Genomic DNA, 25,000 nt, shown 5'->3' with positions numbered 1-25,000 from the left:
TATGAATTTAATTGATGAGAAATTAATTAATAGAGATTAATTAATTAATTTATATTTGATATAAATTAATTAGAAGAAGAAAATAATTATTTTGGGTTAAGAACTCAAAATTAAGACACGAGGGCATTTTGGTCATTTCACGATTGTGACACGTGGCACCATGAGATGGTGACACATGGCATAACACATAAGCTTGCCAAATGTTTTTTTAATCATGTAAGATGATTAAAATCAAGATTAAATATAGGTTTGACACTTGGCACAATGTGATTGGGTCACTTAAACCTAGAGCTAATCAAAAGGTGACATGTGGCTAGGGTTTAATGTGTTAACCTAGCTATTTAAGTGTGGTTATGAAAAGAAAACATAACCAGCAGCCTCTCCTCTCAATTGTCACGCCACTTTGAGCCTCTCCAGCTATTTCTCTTCATCTCTCATCAATTCAAAGAGATTAGCCATCAATCTCTTGAATTAAGAACACTAGAAATTGTTTCTAGTGTCCTGTTTACATCTCTAATCTCTTAAAAGGAAGAACTTGAATTTCTAATTAATAGAAAAGGCTTTAGAAGCTGTTCAAGGGCTGCCATAGGTGTTCTTGGTGTGGACAAGCTAGAGGGACAACATCTGGTGTCCTGAAGACGAATCTCAAAGGCGCAGACACGCTGCAGCACATCAAGAGGTTAGTGTAATCGTTCTTGATTTAATCTAGGGTTCTAAAATTAATCTGATTAATTTTAAAATCTTAAATGGCAAATACAGATTCAAAAACATATTAAAAGAGTTTTAATATGTTGTTTATCATTGAAATCAAATAGATAAAAATAAATCTTGCATGGTGCATGTGACCCTAGGTGAAAATTTTTGAATTCAATGGTATAATCTTGTGTTTTTCATGCTTCCGTTCCTTCACTAGCTATCCAGACTGACACGGGTCACCAGAACAGTAGAATATACGGAATTGCTACAGTGAGGGTGTTACATCTGATGGGATTAGAGTGGATCCCAAGAAGATAGAAGTAGCGATAGAGTGGAAACCTCTCAGAAATACAACTAAGGTCAGAAGTTTCTTGGGACTAGTTGGGTATTATAGAAGATTTGTGAAGGGTTTCTCTTTAATAGCTACTCTAATGACCAAGTTGTTACATAAGAATGTTAGATTTGACTGGAACAACAAGTGTCAAGCCAGTTTTGAAAGACTGAAGGCTGTATTGACAGAAGCACAAGTGTTAACACAGCCAGTGTTAGGAAAGGACTTTATGGTCTACAGTGATGCCTCGCATAATGGGTTAGGGTGTGTATTGATGCAAGAGGGAAAGGTGGTCGACTATGCTTCCAGGCAACTAAGGCCACATGAACAGAACTACCCTACCCATGATCTACAACTTACAGCAATTATCTTCGCACTGAAGATATGGAGGCACTACCTGTATGGTGAGAAGTGCTACATTTACACAGACCACAAAAGTCTGAAAAACTTGCCAACCTAGAAGGAGCTCAACCTTAGACAGAGGCGATGGACTGAATGATTATAACTGTGTGACTGATTATCATCCTGGGAAGGTAAACGTAGTTGCTGATGCTTTGAGCAAAAAGTCCATCACATCCTTGAGATCTTTGAATGTCCATCTATCCTTAGCTCGAGATGGAGCTATTTTGGCTGAGTTGCAAGTGAAGCCAAACCTGCTACAGTAGATTCTAGATGGGCAGAAGATAGATGAAAAGCTAACAGTTATTATGGGCAAAATCCCAGAAGGGAAGGAAACTGACTATGTGATAAAAGCAGACGAGTGCCTGTACTACAAAAGAAGAGTATGTGTACCAGATGATGGGAAATTGAAAGCTAGTATTCTGAAAGAGGCACACACTAGTGTTTATGCTATGCACCCAGAAAACACAAATATGTATCATTACTTAAAGCTTCATTATTGGTGGCCTGGTATGAAGAAGGACATAGCTGATTATGTGACTAAATGCCTGGCATGTCAGCAAGTTAAGGCAGAACATCAAGTTCCATCAGGTTTGCTACAACCTATAAGCACACCTGAATGGAAATGGGATCGGGTCACTATGGACTTTGTAAGTGGTCTACCTCTCACTCAAAAAAAGCATGATGTAGTATGGGTGATAGTGGATAGATTAACGAAGTCAGCACACTTTCTACCAATTAGGACTGACTACTCACTGGAGAAGCTAGCAGAATTGTACATCAATGTAAGGACATACTTAACACCTAGCAGTGCATCATCAGGTGCTAGTGGATTTCTTAATGATGAAGAGATTATTTTAAATCTCTCCCAAGACAAGATCTTTAAAATGAATAGGGGCCCTAAAATCTCCTTTATAATACCCATATGTTCGGTAGTACGTTCTACTGTTCTGGTGACCAGTGTCGGTCCGGACAGTTAGGATGCCTAGAACTACATCTAAATGTTAGTAAGGAGACATAAAATAATGAAATATAAGAAAGGAAATACAAGAAAAATTAAGAAAAAATAATAGCAATGAAATGTAACCAAGTTAAACGAGCCAAAAACCGTAGCGATGGGTGACTGCACCAGGAAGTTGCGGTGAGGACCGTTTACTAGCCCTGGACTGCGGGGAACCCTGGGAAATATTTTTAAGGCTTAAATAAACATATATTGAAGCATAAATGACATTAGAAATATCAAAGAAAAATTAAGTAATTAGTACAAAGAAAAACGAGAAATCGAGAAATCGATAAAAATCGGTGCTACCGAAAAATCGGGAATACAACCCGAAGAGAGGCATTTTGGCCATTTGACACCTAAAGTCAACTTTTGACCTAAATGTCCATTAAAAATAAGTAGTGTTGAATTTTGAAAATGTCATGAAAATAAGAAAATTTACATATAATGCAAATAGTGAAAATTGGGGCGTAACTGCAATTAGGGGAAGATTTGCATTTTTTAAATGATAAGTAGGAGATCGTGGAGCACTATGGACAGATTAAAAACACTAAGGGACAAGTGTATCACTATTTCATTTCCTTCTTCCTCTCAAATCTTCAAGTGGCTGAATCCTTTTCTTCTCTCAAATTCATCCATGGCCGTCCATGGCCAAACTCTCTCTTACCATGATCCAAGCCAATTTTCTTCCATTATCCTTCACTAAAGTTGTTCTATACAGCTTGGGCAACATTTTGGGAGCAAGAAAGGAAAGTTTTGGTGGAGTTTTGAAGAAGTTCAAAAGTGGTAAATGTGTATTTTTCAATCTTGTTTCATTAAATTTTGAGTGGATGTTGTGGTGAGTGGTTTTGTGGAAGAAGTTTTGAAGTTTGATGATTTATTGGTGGTACACCATTTTGGCAGCCATGGAAACTTACTATTTGTTGTTTGTTTTCACTTGTAAATGGTTGTTTAAGATGTTGGTATAGGTGTTTATGTGTATAGAAATAATTTAGATAATGTATACTAAGTGTATGTGTGATAGAGCACTTGGTTTTGGAAGCTTGGAAGCTATTTGAAGGAGATGTGTAATTTGGCAACTTTTAAAGTGTAGTTAAAATGTGTTGTTTCATGGTTTGGTTTATTGAATTATGTTGTTTAGGGTGGCAGCATGTATATGTGTATAATAGATTGGAATTGGATATATAAATGGGGTATGCTCATGTGGTTAAATTGTGTAAATAGACTTTGGAAAATTCTGAGTTATAATGTGTTTGTTGAGAATGGTTACCAGCTGTCCAAAATGACCAAAATATGTTGTTAAGTGTGTTAATGGTATGGTACAAACTAGAATTGGCATGAAAGAGTTAGCTTGGTAAGTATAGAATGTGTAATTGGTAAGTGATGAAGAATGTGTAGTAGGGCAGTGTATGTTTTAGCTTAGAACCTTAAGTGTGTGACTCCAATTGGTATGAGACCAATTGGAGATGAAACTAGGCACAAAATGTGCCAACTTTCATCAAGGAAACTTACCTAAATTCTGCTTAGAAGGTGACTTTAAAAATGACCGAATCCGAATTAGTGACTTGGAAGCCTGAAAATTGACCATTTGGGCAGAAGTTAGTGTTTTGGCCATAACTCATTCAAAATAGGTCCAAATGACCTGAAATTTTTACCATGGATAGATTAGACATGGATCTACAACTCTTATGAAGAGGCCAAAACTCATAAAAGAATATAAACAAGTCAAATAGCTTGCATAAGTTCGAGTATAAAAACTGGCCGAACCAAAAGTGACCTAAAAATGACCTAAGCCTACCATTTTAGTGCATTCTGTCCAGCATTAGTAAATTGACCATATCTTGGTCTATACAACTCAGAATGACCTGAAATTTTGCCTCACGTGCAATAAGATATAGACCTACAAGTTTGTAGTTTGGATCGAAACCCGAAAACCGAGGAAACTAGATCGTTCGGCTAGGTCAAAATAGTATATCGAAATCCGGTAAATTGCAATAAAATGCAATACACTTGAAAATGAATTTGGTAACATATACCAGCACTAAAGGGCTATAAAATGTGACATATTGGTAACATTAGAATTGACTCACTTAGAGTACGTCAAGGGTCAACATTATAGGTTGACTAATGAAATGAATTGAAGAGAATAGTACCAAGAAAATTTAGATATTGGATTTTATTGTTAGAAACAATTTAACTGAGTACTGAAACACTTTAAATTGTGTGTTTCATTTGAAAAGGATATTTAAAAGCATAAGGAACATTGAGTCAAGGCCTAGGGGCGACTCAAATTAGTTTTGTGCACAATACTTTTTATATTCACTGCTTTATTAGAAACTTTATTTGGAGAAATGAGTTATGAATAATTTTTTATTGTTTTGGTTTTGGAAATTATTGTGTTGCCTACTTTGTAAATGGAAATTTTGAGATAAAATATGATTTGTGGTTTGTATGAAAAATTTAAATATGTTGATTTGGAATTGTTTTGATTCACACTTGGCATGACAATATTAATATGTTCCTCCTCCACTTGTGGGGTTGAGTTTGATATTTGATTATTTTCCTCCCTCTCTGGCTTGCTAGTCTGAGGTGAGTTTGGATGAGTACTCATTAGCTAGCTAGCCACCTCCCTCATTGATTTCGATTAGTGGGGTGAGTTTGCCTTATTGTGGTATACAACACGGCATGTTCGGAAAATTTGTGTCATGACCTAAGTTGTTTTATTGATTGGCAACACTGTGTTATTCAATTGTTTGATCAAATTTGTGTTATATGAGCTTTGAAAAATTGTGAATTATTTGGATTGTAAATCATTAATAAAAGTTTTACATACCGCATTTTAAATTGTTATTGTGCACCACTGAGTAAATTTTACTCAGCGATAGCTTTTTCATTGCTATTGCAAGTAGACAGACAGACAGAGCAGCAAAGTAGGCTGCTTGTGCTACATTTTGAGATTTCACCGGGTATATTGAGTATACCATATTTTGTAGTTTTTATTGTAATGTATTTGCACTGTATGTATATATTGTACTTGGTCTTCAGCAGTTGTAAACTAAAATTGTAAATTATTTTGATTTGTAAAAATATTGTGGTATATTTATCTTATCTCAGCTTTTGGAAACACTAGAAAATTGATTGTTGAACTGAATTGATAATGTTGAGAAATTTATTGTGTTGAATTGTTATTAGAGTTTGGGATTGAGAAAAATATTGGAAGTGCTTTTTACAGGTTTTTGAAGAACTGTTTTATTCAAAATATAGATGGCACCCTGCCAAAATTTTTAGAAAAATTATTAATACTTTAAATTTGTTATTTGGTTTCACTTCAGTAAAAGAAAATTTTTAACATCTGTCAATAGTGCTCACCACTGTAAAAAGAAGTAAAAAAAGGTTTAAAATCTCTTGTAGTGTATTTAATGAGCTATAAGTAGGTGAAGTTTGGTAATTCATTAGATATACTATGGGATCATGTTATGCCTTACGGAGGGGTAGGGTGTGACATCCTTCATTTCAGTGACAGCAACAAAACATATCTCCCGATAAAGGAAGGCTAAGCATGCTCCACCCCAACTGTATGTCGTAGCATCCCTCAAGTCCTCTAAAAAGGGTAGGAACATCAAATTGACATGCGATGTAACACCCTCGCAGTAGCCATTCCATACATTCTACTATTCCGGTGATCGGTGTCAATCCGGACAGCTAAAACGCCTGGAAAAATATTTAGATAAGAGTGAGTAGTCATAAATAACTCAAATAATAGTAAGAAAATGTGACACCCCTATGTTCGGTAGTGTGTTCTACTGTTCCGGTGGCCAGTGTCTGTCCAGACAGCTAGAATGCCTAGAACTACACTTAAATATTAGTGAGGAGACATAAAATAATGAAATACAAGAAAATAAAATACAAGAAAAACAAAGGAAAAATAATAGCAATGAAATGTGACCAAGTTAAACGAGCCGAGAACCATAGCGATGGGTGACCGCACCGAGAAGTTGCGGCGTGGACCGTTGACTAGCCCTGGACAGCGGGGAACCCTGAAAAATATTTTTAGGACTTAAATAAACGTCTATTGAAGTATAAATATCATTAGAAATATCAAAGAAAAATTAATTAATTAGTACAAAGAAAAACAAGAAATCGAGAAAACGACAAAACTCGGTGTTACCGAAAAATCGGGAATGCAACCCGAATAGGGGCATTGTGGTCATTTGACACCCCGAGTTGCCATTTGACCTAAATTTCCATTAAAAATAAATGATATTAAACTTTGAAAATACCATGAAAATTAAAATGGTGGTTCATTATGTAAATACTGAAAAAAATTAAGGTAAATGAGAGAATTTAAAAACTTGGAATAAATAACCATTTTATTTCTTTAGTGCTCCACTAACCTTAACTTTGGGACACCTTAAGGGACAATTGGAATGATGAAAATCCATCTTCAACCTCACATTGCAAAACCAACTGAATCCTTTCTCCCAAGGTCCATCCAAGGTCGTCCATGGTGAGAGCTCAAGTTCACCATGTTCTAGCCACTTTTTCCATTTGGTTCCTTCACTAAACTTGACCACCAAACCTTGGGCAGCATACTAGGAGCAAGAAAGTTAAGTTTTGGTGAGGTTTTGAAGAACTTCAGAAGTGGTAAGTGAGTGTTTTAAATTCTTGTTTCATTAAAAGTGTAACCAAGGTTGTAGACAGTTGGTTTATGAAAGAATTTTTGAAGTTTGATGTTTTAATGGAGATGTACATTTTGGCAGCCATGAAAATTCTGTATATGTAGCTTGTTTTTACTTGTTTATGGTTGTCTAAGATGTTGTTATTGATGGCAGCATGGATATGCGTATAATGGTTTGAATTTGGACATGTAAATTAGGTATGTCATGTGGTTAATTGTTATAATTTTGAGTTATAATGTGTTTGTTGAGAGTGGTTACAAGCTGCCAAAATGACAAAAAATGTGAAGTAAAGTGTGTTAATGTTATGGTACAAACCAGAATTGGCATGGAAGAGTTAATTTGGTAAGTGTTGGATGTGTAATTGGTAAGGATGAACAATGTGTAATAGGGCAGTATATGTTTTAGCTTAAAACCTTAAGTGTGTGGCTCCAATTGGCATGAGACCAATTGGAGGTGAAACTAGGCACAAAATGTGCCAACTTTCATGAAGGAAGCTTACCAAAATTTTGCCTACAAGGTAACTTGAAAATGACCAAATCCGGAATAGTAAATTGAAAGCCTGAAAATTGACCATTTGGGCAGCAGTTGGTGTTTTGGCCATGACTCACTCAAAACAGGTCCAATTGACCTGAAATTTTTATAATAAATAGTTTAGACATATACCTACAATTCTTATGAAGACACCAACACCGAGAAATGTGTTAGTAGTATGCCCTAGAGCATATCATTTAGTATGTATCTTGTACATATTTTTATTAATAAAAGGCATTTCCACTTTTCCGTTTACATAATATATTTATGTGTAATAGAAAAGGTCCATTGATATTTTGTTAGAAATATTATTCTTAAGTTGTTAAGAATATGAGTGACAATATTTCTAGCACGAAGTATCATAAATAGGTTCACAATCGAGGATACTTCATAATAAGGACATGACTTATCTAGAAAGATTGTATTCATGTTTGTTCCCAAGTTATTTATATGAGATATAAATAAGATGGAATGGTGAGTCTCATGCCATATAACAAACATGATAGGCACTTATAAATGATAAGTAGGCCGAACCAGTGACACTTATGACAAGCACATGGAGTTTATTCTTGTCAATGTTTTGTCATAAATCATATCAGTGCATATAATCTTTAGACCTGAGATAGCATGATTATCTTGTATATAGGTAGTTTGAGTTTGATATCGCTTTCATACTTGTACTGTATGGGTATATGGGCATGTGTTGGCTCCTACTAGTTATATATGGAGGTAGGTGTTGATCAAGATGGAATCTGTTCCTCTAAGTAAATAGAGATAAAATCCTATGTTCATTTAATTGTTCTTGATGTTTCAAGTTCTGCCAGACAGATAGATTTATTCGTAAAAGAGTTTCTGATGAGAAAATCTTTTTAATCAAGAACTGGAATTAAAAGAGAACATAATATTCATAGCAAATGGAGTTTGACATAAACCATGACTCCAGCTTGAGTTGGGATTTTGTAACAGAGAGATTCTAGTGCATGATGACATATGATTATAGGTTCATTTAAGGTAAACCTTATTACTAATTGGGTGGCCATGGCATGCTATGCTAGGTGTTAACCATGGTCTATGAGGTTCATAAAATGATTTAGAGAAATCATTTATGGTAAGAAAGAGTTCTAATGATATTAAGAGTTGATATCATGTCTCATTGCCAATTAGTGATGAGCCTAGTAAGTCACACACATACACAAGTTATCACCTAATTAAATATGATTTAATTAATTAATTAAAGAGTTTAATTGATTAATTAAATAGGTTTGGTTTGCAATTAGATTGCAAAGTCCCTAGCATGACTTGAAACCAAATCTAGATTATTGGATGTATAATATAAGTTAAATTTATATTTAAAGTGTTTAAATATGAATTTAATTAATGAGAAATTAATTAATAGAGATTAATTAATTAATTTATATTTGATATAAATTAATTAGAAGAAGAAAATAATTATTTTGGGTTAAGAACTCAAAATTAAGACCATGAGATGGTGACACATGGCATAACACATAAGCTTGCCAAATGTTTTTTAATCATGTAAGATGATTAAAATCAAGATTAAATATAGGTTTGACACTTGGCACAATGTGATTGGGTCACTTAAACCTAGAGCTAATCAAAGGGTGACATGTGGCAAGGGTTTAATGTGTTAACCTAGCTATTTAAGTGTTGTTATGAGAAAATAAAATATAACCAGCAGCCACACTCCTTTGTCACGCCACTTTGAGGGTTTTTATCTCTTCTTCTTCATCTCTTATCAATTCAAAGAGATTAGCCATCAATCTCTTGAATTAAGAACACTAGGAATTGTTTCTAGTGTCCTGTTTACATCACTAATCTCTTGAAAGGCAGAACTTGAATTTCTAATTAATAGAAAAGGCTTTAGAAGCTGTTTAAGGGCTGCCATAGGTGTTCTTGGTGTGGACAAGCTAGAGGGACAACATCTGGTGTCCTGAAGACGAATCTCAAAGGCGCAGACACGCTGCAGTGCATCAAGAGGTTAGTGTAATCGTTCTTGATTTAATCTGGGGTTCTAAAATTAATCTGATTAATTTTAAAATCTTAAATGGCAAATACAGATCCAAAAACATATTAAAAGAGTTTTAATATGTTGTTTATCATTGAAATGAAATAGATAAAAATAAATCTTGCATGATGCATGTGACCCTAGGTGAAAATTTTTGAATTTAATGGTATAAACTTGTGTTTTTCACGCTTCCGTTAGTGTAATCTGATTAATTTTTGAACACCATGGTGTGCATGGTTGATGAATCACAATGGTGTGCAAAGGTAAATGGATGGTGAATGTGCAATTGTTGTATGATTTAAGATCCATTTTATGTCTAATTAAATTGTTTAATTAGAATTTTTATCACACAATTAAATTATGATTCAAATCAGAATTTTAAAAATTGTTTGAATGTGATTCAAATCTGAATTTTGAAAGTTGTTTGAATGTGATTCAAATCTGAATTTTTAAAGTTGTTTGAATCATATTTAAATCTGATTTTTTAAAATTGATTGAATAAAATTCAGATCTGATTTTTTAAAAAATATTTGAATGTGATTCAAATCTGATTTTTTAAAAAATGTTTGAATGTGATTCAAATCTAAATTTTTAAAGTTGTTTGAATGTGATTCAAATCTGAATTTTTAAATTTGTTTGAATGAGATTCAAATCTGAATTTTTAAATTTATTTGAATCATATTCAAATCTGGATTTTTAAGTTGAATATGAGATATTCAATTTAATTGAAGTATGTATGTTTTATTTAATTGTTAAATAGTGATATGCATAATGGATGATCATGGACTATAAAAGACCAATGTAATTGGATTTATTTCTTTTATGTTTCTTTGGGATTGTAAATTAATTAATTTATTTTAATTTATTTTGGGCATGTATTATTAAGTTTGTAATAATTTTTGGGTTGTAATTTCATTTATTTAAGTTCTTGTAAATTCGCCTTGGTATGCCAAGGATTACTATGTAATATTGGATTGCAAGAAGTTCAAGGAGGTCAAGAGCATTGGTGGGACCAGTGGGAGGAATTCAAGATCAAGTGTTGATTATGTACTCCTTCAGCAACTCTTGTAAAATGAATGAATGAAATGCACCTAGGAATGCCCTGATTCAATTCTTGGTGGCTCAATTGAATCCCTTTAGAAAGTCCATGATCATACCATATTTATCGCTTATCCATGAATGCATGAGATGTATGGGAATGTATGCAATTATATGATATATGCATGCTAAATGGATAATGTGCAAAGTGAGACCTTAATAGTAAATAGAATGACCATAAAATCTTCCAAACAAATGATTAAGTTGGAAATGCTATAATTAAAGTAATTATAACATAGGCCCTCCATTGGGGCAATTATTTTAGGAAATTTTAAATAGTTGCATAAGATGCAATTTATTTAAGAGATTTTCTTAAGAATAATTGTTAAGCATGAGATGTTGTAAATATGTAAATGGTTTAGTGGCCAATATTGGATGTACCTGAGGACATTAAAATTATTTGCATAATTACTGGCTCAATGGGATCAACTTAACTAATGCAAGATAAGTCAATAATGGATGTACCTGAGATTTTGAGCATTAGGGGCTAGGTAAAGGATTGAACCTCACATGAGATGTGATGGGCAAAGAGTTGCTCACTTATAGTTTATTGTAATTCCAATAATGGATGTACCTGAGGATGATCAATAGAATTATAAGAATTCAATCACCCACTAGAAATCCATCCAACTATGATTTCCGTTTTCTACTTTGGAAGTGTAGGATTCGCTAAGTTAGTGGGAGGACCAATTTGATTAAAAGACCATAATCATTTTGGTTAATTACATGATACATTTACTAATTAATCTGGTTATTTTCCGCAGTTAATTTTTTGATAAAAATGAGCACAAAACAACCACCACCATCCAATATCCTTGCAAGCATACTTGATCACAATAGGTTGACAGGACCTAATCTGTATGATTGGCTAAGAAATTTGAAACTTGTCCTGAACCATGAACATATAGGATATGTTCTAGATTCAAATGTTCCTGGTCCCTTACCTCCAGAGGCCACACAAGAGGAACATGATACTTTGGACAAGTGGAAGGAGCATGATATGAGAGCTAAGTGTTACATGCTTGCTTCCATGAGTAATGAGTTACAGAAGCAACATGAGAACATGCAGAGTGCGAGTGAGATCCTCCTTCACCTGCAAGAGTTGTATGGTGAGCACAGCAGGAATGCTAGGTATGAGATATCTAGACAGCTATTCCGTATAACGATGTCTGAGGGACAGAATGTTGGGGATCATCTCCACAAGATGATTCGGCTAATTGAGCAGTTGGAACATCTTGACTTTAACATGGATTTCTAACTACAGACGGATTTGATCCTTCCGTCCCTTCCTGAGTCTTTTGGGAATTTTGTGACAAATTTCCATATGACTAAACAGGAATGCACCTTAGCTGGTTTACTCAACATGCTGGTTATTGCCCAAAAGAATATGCCAGGCAATAAAGGAAAAGAGGTAGCTTTGGTTGCATCTTCTTCTACTGGAAAGTCCAACAAGAAGAAGGGCATTAGGAAAAAGAAACCTCAGATTCCTGGTCCTTCCAAGAAAATAGCTAAACAGAAAAGGAAGACTAAAGCTGATGGAGGCAAAGGAAAGTGTTTCCACTGCCAAAAGGATGGGCACTGGAAAAGGAACTGCCCAGAGTATCTTACTTCTCTGAAGGACAAGAAGGATACACCTTCGGAAGGTATGTCCATATCTTGTTATTTAGATTCTGATGATACTCATAGTTCATCTACAGCTTGGGTTTTAGATACTGGTGCTAGTTCCTGCATATCATTAGAAATGTGAGAACTGGCATCATGCAAGATTTATATGAATGATGGTCTTTATTATTTGGATAATAATGACAAACACAAATTGAATGCAAGTGATCTAAATGAAAGCAATGCCGTGGTGAAAAACAACTCAAGTTCAAAATATATTTGGCACTTAAGGTTATGTCATGTTGCAGAAGATAGGATTACAAAATTAGAGAAAATTGGGATTCTATCCTTATTGGGCTCTGAGCCTACTCCAACTTGTGAATCTTGCCTTCAGGGCAAAATGACTAGATCACCCTTTGCTGGACAGGGGCTAAGAGTTGAAAATATTTTGGAGCTAATACATAGTGATGTATGTGGTCCATTTAAAGAAATGGCTAGAGGGGGTTTTTATTATTTTATTACCTTTACTAATGATAAATCAAGGTTTGGGTATTTGTATTTGATGAAATACAAACATGAATCTTTTGAAAAGTTCAAAGAATTTAAATCTGAAGTAGAAAATCAAACAGGAAAGAATATTAAAGCTCTTTGATCAGATCGTGGAGGTGAATATTTGAGTACTGAATTTGATGAATACTTGAGAGAGCATGGCATTGTTTCTCAGCTGACACCTCCAGGAACGCCACAGCTGAATGGTGTATCTGAAAGGAGAAATCGTACCCTATTGGATATGGTACGTAGTATGATGAGCTAAACTGATATGCCAATCTCCTTTTGGGGATTTGCATTAGAATCAGCTTTGTATATTCTGAATAGGATTCCATCAAAATCAGTTTCTTCCACACCTTATGAGATATAGCATGGAAGAAAACCAAGTCTTAAGCATGTTAAGATTTGGGGTTGTCCAGCTTATATCAAAAAGCTGAACACTGATAAATTGGAGACCAGATCAGAAAAAGGTCGATTTGTTGGATATCCAAAAGATAGTTTTGGATATTATTTTTATTTGCCTACTTCACAAAAGGTTGTGATAAGTAGAGATGCCACATTTCTTAAACAACAGTTTGTTCAAGAAGGAGGCAAAGGAAGGCAAATAGAGTTAGAATTGGAGAATTCTGACCAACCAATGCATCGATGGATATAGATCCATCTAGTCAACAAATACCCGTTGATGTAACATATACAGCTGGTACTCGTAGAACAACCAGGGTATCTCACCCACCAATGAGATATGGTTTTCTTCATGAAGAAGAACAAGAGTTGTCTACTCATGAAGAAGTAGATCATGGAGATGATCCACTTACCTATGAAGAAGCTATATCAGATATAGACTCTTCAAAATGGATTGATGCTATGAAATCCGAGATTGATTCCATGTATAAGAATCAAGTTTGGGATCTTGTTGACCCACCTGAAGGTATTATACCTATAGGGAACAAATGGGTTTTCAAGAAGAAAATTGGTTCTGATGGAAAGGTAGAGACCTATAAGGCAAGGCTAGTAGCGAAAGGGTTTCGCCAAAGGCAAGGAATCGACTATGAGGAGACTTTCTCGCCTGTTGCCATGCTTAAATCAATTAGGATTTTATTAGCAATAGCTGCATACTATGATTATGAGATTTGGCAGATGGATGTTAAAACAGCTTTTCTCAATGGATACATTGTAGAAAACATTTTCATGGAACAACCTAAGGGATTTGAATCCCAAGATGGTTCCAAGGTATGCAAGCTAAAGCGATCCATTTATGGGTTGAAACAAGCTTCGAGGAGTTGGAACATCTGTTTTGATGAAGCCATTAAATCCTTTGGTTTGATCAAAAATGAGGATGAGCCATGTGCATATAAGAAGGTTAGTGACAGTGCTATCACTTTCCTTGTCTTATATGTGGATGACATACTGTTGATGGGTAATGACACAGGTATGTTGACGACTATAAAGGTATGGTTGTCAAATACATTCTCCATGAAAGACTTAGGGGAGGCAACCTATATTCTTGGGATTCGCATCTATAGAGGTAGAGCGAAAAGAATAATTGGTTTATCCCAAAGTCTATACTTGGAAAAGGTGTTAAAGAGGTTTAACATGCTTGATTCCAAGAGAGGGTTGTTACCAGTGAGACATGGTATCCATCTTTCTAAAGAGATGTCTCCAAAGACACCTGAAGAAAGAGATATGATGGCCAGGATTCCATATGCTTCGGCTATTGGAAGTATAATGTATGCAATGTTGTGTACTAGGCCGGATATCGCATTTGCTGTTAGTTTGGCTAGCAGGTATCAATCCAATCCAGGTTTGGAACACTGGATAGCTGTCAAGAATATCCTTAAGTACTTGAGAAGAACTAAGGATTTATTCTTGATTTATGGAGGTGGAGACTTGCAATTGGATGGTTATACTGATTCTGATTTCCAATCAGATATCGATGATAGAAAGTCTACCTCTGGATATGTGTTCATTTGTAATGGAGGTGCGATCGGTTGGAAGAGTTCAACAGAGCACGATTGCAGATTCCACTACGTAAGCCGAGTATATTCTCGCATCGATGTCGAAAGGAAGTCGTTTGGATAAAGAAGTTCATGACGTAACTTACATGAGTTCCTTCCATTGAGTCGCCAGTTCCACTACATCGTGACAATAATGGAGCGATCATCTGAGCTAAGGAACCAAGGTCTCACCGTAAATCCAAACACATAGAAAGGCGCTACCACATTATCGAGAAATAGTTGGGCGAGGCGATGTAGCCATGCGAAAATAGCATCGGTGAAAATCGAAATGATCCATTCACTAAGCCTATGTCACAGACTCGCTAGACCGACATCTTGAGAAGATAGGTCTAAGATATTGTAATGAATGGCTCTAGTGCTAGTGGGAGATTGTTAGTAGTATGCCCTAGAGTATATCATTTAGTATGTATCTTGTACATATTTTTATTAATAAAAGGCATTTCCACTTTTCCGTTTACATAATATATTTATGTGTAATAGAAAAGGTCCATTGATATTTTGTTAGAAATATTATTCTTAAGTTGTTAAGAATATGAGTGACAATATTTCTAGCACGAAGTATCATAAATAGGTTCACAATCGAGGATACTTCATAATAAGGACATGACTTATCCAGAAAGATTGTATTCATGTTTGTTCCCAAGTTATTTATATGAGATATAAATAAGATGGAATGGTGAGTCTCATGCCATATAACAAACATGATAGGCACTTATAAATGATAAGTAGGCCGAACCAGTGACACTTATGACAAGCACATGGAGTTTATTCTTGTCAATGTTTTGTCATAAATCATATCAGTGCATATAATCTTTAGACACGAGATAGCACGATTATCTTGTATATAGGTAGTTTGAGTTTGATACTGCTTTCATACTTGTACTGTGTATGGGTATACGGGCATGTGTTGGCTCCTACTAGTTATATATGGAGGTAGGTGTTGATCAAGATGAAATCTGTTCCTCTAAGTAAATAGAGATAAAATCCTATGTTCATTTAATTGTTCTTTATGTTTCAAGTTCCTGGCCAGGACAGATAGATTTATTCAGAAAAGAGTTTCTGATGAGAAAATCTTTTTAATCAAGAACTGGAATTAAAAGAGAACATAATATTCATAGCAAATGGAGTTTGACATAAACCATGACTCCAGCTTGAGTTGGTATTTTGTAACAGAGAGATTCTAGTGCATGATGACATATGATTATAGGTTCATTTAAGGTAAACCTTATTACTAATTGGGTGGCCATGGCATGCTATGCTAGGTATTAACCATGGTCTATGAGGTTCATAAAATGATTTAGAGAAATCATTTATGGTAAGAAAGAGTTCTGATGATATTAAGAGTTGATATCATGTCTCATTGCCAATTAGTGATGAGCCTAGTAAGTCACACACATACAAAAGTTATCACCTAATTAAATATGATTTAATTAATTAATTAAAGAGTTTAATTGATTAATTAAATAGGTTTGGTTTCCAATTAGATTGCAAAGTCCCTAGCATGACTTGAAACCAAATCTAGATTATTGGATGTATAATATAAGTTAAATTTATATTTAAAGTGTTTAAATATGAATTTAATTAATGAGAAATTAATTAATAGAGATTAATTAATTAATTTATATTTGATATAAATTAATTAGAAGAAGAAAATAATTATTTTGGGTTAAGAACTCAAAATTAAGACACAGGGGCATTTTGGTCATTTTACAGTGTGACACGTGGCACCATGAGATGGTGACACATGGCATAACACATAAGCTTGCCAAATGTTTTTTAATCATGTAAGATGATTAAAATCAAGATTAAATATAGGTTTGACACTTGGCACAATGTGATTGGGTCACTTAAACCTAGAGCTAATCAAAGGGTGACATGTGGCAAGGGTTTAATGTGTTAACCTAGCTATTTAAGTGTTGTTATGAGAAAATAAAATATAACCAGCAGCCACACTCCTTTGTCACGCCACTTTGAGGGTTTTTATCTCTTCTTCTTCATCTCTTATCAATTCAAAGAGATTAGCCATCAATCTCTTGAATTAAGAACACTAGGAATTGTTTCTAGTGTCTTGTTTACATCACTAATCTCTTAAAAGGCAGAACTTGAATTTCTAATTAATAGAAAAGGCTTTAGAAGCTGTTCAAGGGCTGCCATAGGTGTTCTTGGTGTGGACAAGCTAGAGGACAACATCCGGTGTCCTGAAGACGAATCTCAAAGCGCGAGACATTTGCGATTGCATCAAGAGGTTAGTGTAATCGTTCTTGATTTAATCTAGGGTTCTAAAATTAATCTGATTAATTTTAAAATCTTAAATGGCAAATACAGATCCAAAAATATATTAAAAGAGTTTTAATATGTTGTTTATCATTGAAATGAAATAGATAAAAATAAATCTTGCATGATGCATGTGACCCTAGGTGAAAATTTTTGAATTCAATGGTATAAACTTGTGTTTTTCACGCTTCCGTTCCTTCAAAATGACCATAAGTAAGTTCAATAGCTTGCACAAGTTCGGGTGTAAAAACTTGCCGAAATAAAAGTGACCAAAAAATGACCTAAAGTTACCATTTTGGTACATTTTGTCCAGCATTGGTAAATTGACCATATCTTAGTCTACACAACTCAGAATAACCTAAAATTTTGCCCCGCGTGCAATAAGACATAGATCTACAAGTTTTTAGTTTTGACAAAAACCCAAAAACTGAAGAAACTAGGTCATCCGGCTAGGTAAAATTAGTATACTGAAATCCGGCAAATTGCAATAAAATGCAATATACTTGAAAATGAATTTGGTAACATGTACCAATACTAAAAGGCTATAAAATGTGACATATTGGTAACATTAAAACCTAATTCACCTAGAGTGCATCGAGGGTCAATATTTTAGGTTGACTAAGGAAAATAATAGAATTCAATAAATTAATTATTGAACCTTATTGTTAGAGACAGTTTAAATGAGTACTAAAACACTTCAAATTGTGTGTTTCAATTAGCAAAGACTCAGGGAAGGGGAAGGAAACACTGAGTTAGGGCCAAGAAACATTTATCGGAGGTTTGTGCACAACAGTTATTTCTTTTGACTTTTCAATTAAAATAAATTATGAGAATTTTGTATGTTATTATTTTGAATTATGAAAAATTGTTTGGATGAAAAATTTGATGGATACTTATTGTTTGAAAATATTGCAATTGGATTGAAACCACAGCTATCATGTATATTGATTGAATTCCTCGCTAGCTTGTCTAGTGGGATGAATTGACTTTGAATTCCCTCTCTGGCTGAAGTGTTGAGGTGTGTGCCTGTTGAGGACGAATAGAATGAGTACTCATATTATTGCTAGCTAGCTATGTTATTCCTCACTAGCCATCGGCTTTTGGGACGAATTGGACTTTGGCAACATGATTAAGCTGTGTGTGTGATTTATTGATATTTATTGTGATATTGTGAAATGGAGTTTAAATTCTTTATGACATTTACTGTATTTGAATTTAACTATGGTTTTAAGTATCCACTATTTATACGACTTATGATTTATGATTTAAAGTTGCTTTTTGTTAATGTTGTGCACCACTGAGACATTAGCTCAGCGATAGCTTTTCATTGCTGTCGCAGGTAGACAGACTGACAGGGTAGCAGACTAGGTTGCTAGTGCTTCATTGAGAGTTCATTGGGTATATTGAGTATACCATACTTTGCACTTTGTATTTTAATGTATGTTCACTGTATGTATATATTGTTCTTGGTTTTGAGTAATTGTAAATTAAAATTGTACATTGAAGTTATAAAGTAAATTGTAAATTATTTTAGCTTGTAAATTTTGTGATATATTTCTTTTATCTTAGCTTTTGAAAACGCTGTAAAAATTATTGTGGATTTGAGTTGGCAAATGTTGAGAAACATATTGTGTTGATTGAATATTAGAGTTTGGGGATTGAACAAAATATAGGAAGTGCTTTTTTATACATTTTTGAAGAACTATTTTATTCAAAATACAGATAACACTCTCTCAAAATTTTTACAGAAATTATTAATTCTTCAAATGTATTATCTGGTTTCACTTCAATTAAAAAAAAATTTTTTAACACCTATAAATAGTGCTCACCACTGTGAAAAGAAGTAAGAAAATGTTTAAAATCCCTTGTAGTGTATTTAATGGGTTATCAGTAGACGAAGTTGGTAATTCACTAGGTATACGACGGGATCATGTTATGCCTTATGGAAGGGCAGGGTGTGACATGTTTTAGTGGTATCAGAGCTAGTTTTTAAATTCTGTTTTCACCTGTAATTTGAATATTCTTTCTTCATAGTACAACTGCTCAATTTCATTGTTTAATACATACAGTACATTACATTATAATATGCACTAACAGGAGGAAATCTCCTTGTGTTATTTGTTCAGGAGGTCTAAGATCCTCGAAATGACTATGGAAGAGGGAGATTGTTTAGTTGATCAATCGATAGAGGCTGAGGTACAAGGGGAAGCCCCAGCCCTTCACAATATGAGCAGATCAGCTGCACCAGCCCCCCCAGTACTGTAATTCCCTGCTCAGTTCGCTTAGCAGATGGCTACAATGTTTCAATAGATAGCTGGTAACATGCCTACTCAAGTCCCACTACAGACACCAGTGGTACAACCATAGTCTTCTTCTAGGCAGTATGACAAATTGATGAAATATGGGGATACTGAGTTCAAGGAGACAGTAGATCCTCTAAAGGCAGAATAGTGGTTAGAGAGAATGGATAGGGTGTTCAAGAAGCTACATTGTATGAAACATTTCAGTTTGAATATTCGGTGTCTGCTTTCTGAGGGGATGCATATGACTGATGGAAAACCATTCCCCATAGTCTGGTAGAACCTTCAGTGCTAACATGGAATGATTTTTTGCGGGAGTTCAGACAAAAATATGTCCCTGATGCTGATGTGGACCAAAAGCTATAAGAGTTCCTAAGTCTGAAACAGGGGAGTAGATCGGTGGCTGAATATGAAAGGGAATTTTCCTACCTGAGCCATTATGCAGTAAGTCTACTTTCTACCAGTAGGGAGAGATGTAAGAGGTTTGAAACCGTCTTGAAGCCCAGTATCAAATTACAAGTGGTCGGATTCAAACATAACAACTTCTCTGAGCTTATTTCTCAAGCACTAGAATTAGAAAGAATTGAATCTGAAGTGGCCCCTGAGAAAAAGAAATCAGAGAAGACAGAAAAAGAGGGAAAGTCAGTAGAACAGAGTTCCAGTGGTCCTACTGGAAAGAGGAAGAACTTTGGGGGACACAACAGAGGTGGTAAAAAGTCTGGTAGGGAAAGATATTCGGGACAGAACCTCCTCTATTTAGTCAGCAGAGTACCAGAAGTTCCTACCCTCCCTGCCAATGTGAAACTTATGGAAGAAATCATGGTGGGGTGTGCTACAAGGCCATAGGAGCCTGTTATAACTATGGAGGCACAAGGCACTTTGCCAAAGACTAAACTAGTACTCGCAAAGTTGGACCACCTCCTACTACTGCAGAAGGGTCAGTTCAGAGTTCTGTCACTAGAGGTTCACAACCACATAGCAGAGGTAGAGGTAGGGGTAGAAGTAGTCTAGCAGGCAGTCAAGGCACTGTGAATCAATCAAAGCAAGGCAGTGCTCCAGTCAGAGTCTACGCAATGAGAAAGAGAGAAGAGGCCGAGACATCTAATGTTGTGGCTGGTACCTTCTTAACTTTCAATCAAGATGTATTTGTGTTATTTGATCCGGGTTCTACCCATTCTTATGTGAGTGCTAGCATCATTGATTACATTGCTGTTCCATGTACAAAAATGGACTTTGACGTACTAGTAACAAGTTCGTTAGGACAAGAGGTAAGGGTTAATAGAATGTATAGGGATTGTCCTTTGGTGATCCAAGGACATACTTTTCTATCTGATTTCATTGAAATGCCCTTCAGCGATTATGATATCATCTTGGGCATGGATTGGTTAGCCAGGCATCACGCCATGATTGACTGTAGGCTGAAGATAGTCACTTTTGGTCTCCCTCAGTACAATGACGTGATAATACATGGGGAGAGGCAGCTATTGCCATTAAACGTCATTTCGGCTGCACTAGCCAAAAAAATGATCAGAAAGGGGGGTGAAGCATACTTGGTACATGTGGTAGACACCCAAGTGGAGAGTACAGCATTGAGGGACATCCCTACAGTATATGACTTTCCAGATGTGTTTCCTGATGAATTGCCAGGATTACCTCCAGAAAGAGAGGTACAGTTTGAAATTAATGTTATGCCTGGTGTGGATCCAATCTCCATTACACCATATAACACGGCACTAGCAGAGTTGAAGGTACAGTTGCAAGAACTACTTGAAAAGGGCTTCATCCGCCCTAGTGTGTCACCTTGGAGAGTGCCAGTATTGTTTGTTAAGAAGAAAGATGGCACTCTTCGCTTATGTATTGACTATCGGCAATTGAATAAGGTGACAATAAAGAACAGATATCCATTGCCTCGCATTGATGATCTGTTTAATCAATTGAAGGGTACAACTGTATTCTCCAAAATTGAATTACGATCTGGTTATTATCAGTTGAAAGTGCAAGAGCAGAGTATTCCAAAAACTGCTGTTAGAACTCGATATGGCCACTATGAGTTTCTTATAATGCTATTCAGGTTAACTAATACTCCAGCTGCTTTTATAGATCTGATGAACACTATCTTCAGGCCATATCTCGACCAGTTTATAGTGGTGTTTATTGATGACATTTTGATATATTCGAGGAATGCAGAGGAGCATGACAGACATCTGCGGATTGTACTGCAGACTTTAAGGGAGAAATAGCTATACACCAAATTATCGAAATGTGAATTTTGGTTAAAAGAAATCTCCTTCTTAGGACATGTTGTGTCAGCTGAAGGGATCAAGGTAGATTCCAGCAAGGTAGAAGCTATCCTTAATTGGAAGCTACTCAGGAATATCACAGAAATTCGTAGTTTTCTAGGTTTATCTGGATATTACCGCCGGTTTGTGAAAGAGTTTTCTATGTTAGCTTCTCCACTGACCAAGCTGCTTCGGAAAGATGTAAAATTTAAGTGGACAGATAAATGCCAGCAGAGATTTGATGAGTTGAAGAGGTGTTTGACTGAAGCTCCAGTCCTTACTTTACCTAAATCGGGTAAAGAGCATATAGTTTATAGTGATGCTTCTCACAATGGGTTAGGCTGTGTACTGATGCAAGACCAAAATGTCATTGCATATGCATCACGCTAGCTGAAACTGCATGAGAGAAACTACCCAACACATGATTTGGAGTTTGCAGCTATTGTTTTTGCTCTGAAGATCTGGAGACACTATTTGTATGGAGAGAAATGCCAAATTTACACAGATCACAAGAGCTTGAAGTACTTGGGCACCCAGAAGGAGTTGAATTTGAGGTAGAGGTGAAGGAACGGAAGCATGAAAAACACAAGTTTATGCCATTGAATTCAAAATTTTCACCTAGGGTCACATGCATCATGCAAGATTTATTTTTATCTATTTGATTTCAATGATAAACAATATTTTAAAAATCCTTTAATATGTTTTTGGATCTATATTTGCCATTTAAGATTTTAAAATTAATCAGATTAATTTTAGAACCCTAGATTAAATCAAGAACAAACACACTAACCTCTTGATGCACTGCAGTGTATTTGCGCCTTTGAGATGCATCTTCAGGACACCAGATGTTGTCCCTCTAGCTTGTACACACCAAGAACACCTATGGCAGCCCTTGAACCGCTTCTCAAGCTTTTTCTATTATTTAGAAAATCAAGTTCTGCCTTTTAAGAGATTAAAGTGTTAGTAGTATGCCCTAGAGCATATCATTTAGTATGTATCTTGTACATAATTTTATTAATAAAAGGCATTTCCACTTTTCCGTTTACATAATATATTTATGTGTAATAGAAAAGGTCCATTGATATTTTGTTAGAAATATTATTCTTAAGTTGTTAAGAATATGAGTGACAATATTTCTAGCACAAAGTATCATAAATAGGTTCACAATCGAGGATACTTCATAATAAGGACATGACTTATCCAGAAAGATTGTATTCATGTTTGTTCCCAAGTTATTTATATGAGATATAAATAAGATGGAATGGTGAGTCTCATGCCATATGACAAACATGATAGGCACTTATAAATGATAAGTAGGCCGAACCAGTGACACTTATGACAAGCACATGGAGTTTACTCTTGTCAATGTTTTGTCATAAATCATATCAGTGCATATAATCTTTAGACCTGAGATAGCACAGTTATCTTGTATATAGGTAGTTTGAGTTTGATACTACTTTCATACTTGTACTGTGCATGGGTATATGGGCATGTGTTGGCTCCTACTAGTTATATATGGAGGTAGGTGTTGATCAAGATGGAATATGTTCCTCTAAGTAAATAGAGATAAAATCCTATGTTCATTTAATTGTTCTTGATGTTTCAAGTTCCTGGCAGACAGATAGAATTATTCGAGAAAGAGTTTCGATGAGAAAATCTTTTAATCAAGAACTGGAATTAAAAGAGAACATAATATTCATAGCAAATGGAGTTTGACATAAACCATGACTCCAGCTTGAGTTGGGATTTTGTAACAGAGAGATTCTAGTGCATGGTAACATATGATTATAGGTTCATTTAAGGTAAACCTTATTACTAATTGGGTGGCCATGGCATGCTATGCTAGGTGTTAACCATGGTCTATGAGGTTCATAAAATGATTTAGAGAAATCATTTATGGTAAGAAAGAGTTCTGATGATATTAAGAGTTGATATCATGTCTCATTGCCAATTAGTGATGAGCCTAGTAAGTCACACACATACACAAGTTATCACCTATTTAAATATGATTTAATTAATTAATTAAAGAGTTTAATTGATTAATTAAATAGGTTTGGTTTGCAATTAAATTGCAAAGTCCCTAGCATGACTTGAAACCAAATCTAGATTATTGGATGTGTAGTATAAATTAAATTTATATTTAAAGTGTTTAAATATGAATTTAATTAATGAGAAATTAATTAATAGAGATTAATTAATTAATTTATATTTGATATAAATTAATTAGAAGAAGAAAAATAATTATTTTGGGTTGAGAACTCAAAATTAAGACACATGGGCATTTTGGTCATTTCACAGTGTGACACGTGGCACCACGAGATGGTGACACATGGGATTACACATAAGCTTGCCAAATGTTTTTTAATAATGTAAGATGATTAAAATCAAGATTAAATATAGGTTTGACACTTGGCACAATGTGATTGGGTCACTTAAACCTAGAGCTAATCAAAAGGTGACATGTGGCTAGGGTTTAATGTGTTAACCTAGCTATTTAAGTGTGGTTATGAAAAGAAAAAATAACCAGCAGCCTCTCCTCTCATTTGTCACGCCACTTTGAGCCTCTCCAGCTATTTCTCTTCATCTCTCATCAATTCAAAGAGATTAGCCATCAATCTCTTGAATTAAGAACACTAGAAATTGTTTCTAGTCTCTTGTTTACATCTCTAATATCTTAAAAGGCAGAACTTGAATTTCTAATTAATAGAAAAAGCTTTAGAAGCTGTTCAAGGGCTGCCATAGGTGTTCTTGGTGTGGACAAGCTAGAGGGACAACATCTGGTGTCCTGAAGACGAATCTCAAAGGCGCAGACACGCTGCAGTGCATCAAGAGGTTAGTGTAATCGTTCTTGATTTAATCTAGGGTTCTAAAATTAATCTGATTAATTTTAAAATCTTAAATGAAAAATACAGATCCAAAAACATATTAAAAGAGTTTTAATATGTTGTTTATCATTGAAATCAAATAGATAAAAATAAATCTTGCATGATGCATGTGACCCTAGGTGAAAATTTTTGAATTCAATGGTATAATCTTGTGTTTTTCACGCTTCCGTTCCTTCAATTGGTATCAGAGCCACTATATTTGCCATTTAGATTGTTGATTATATGATTTAATTGTGTGATTTGATCATGAGATGATTGATTCATTGCTGGTTGGATCAAGAGAGATGTGGCGGCACACATGGTGAAGCCACCATTGGTGGCGGCAACAATGGTTCC

This window comes from Hevea brasiliensis, chromosome 17 (genome assembly GCF_030052815.1).
Source record: "Hevea brasiliensis isolate MT/VB/25A 57/8 chromosome 17, ASM3005281v1, whole genome shotgun sequence".
Lineage (NCBI taxonomy): Eukaryota > Viridiplantae > Streptophyta > Magnoliopsida > Malpighiales > Euphorbiaceae > Hevea > Hevea brasiliensis.
The sequence above is the reverse complement of the archived record's forward strand: the minus strand, read 5'-3'. Positions refer to the sequence as shown.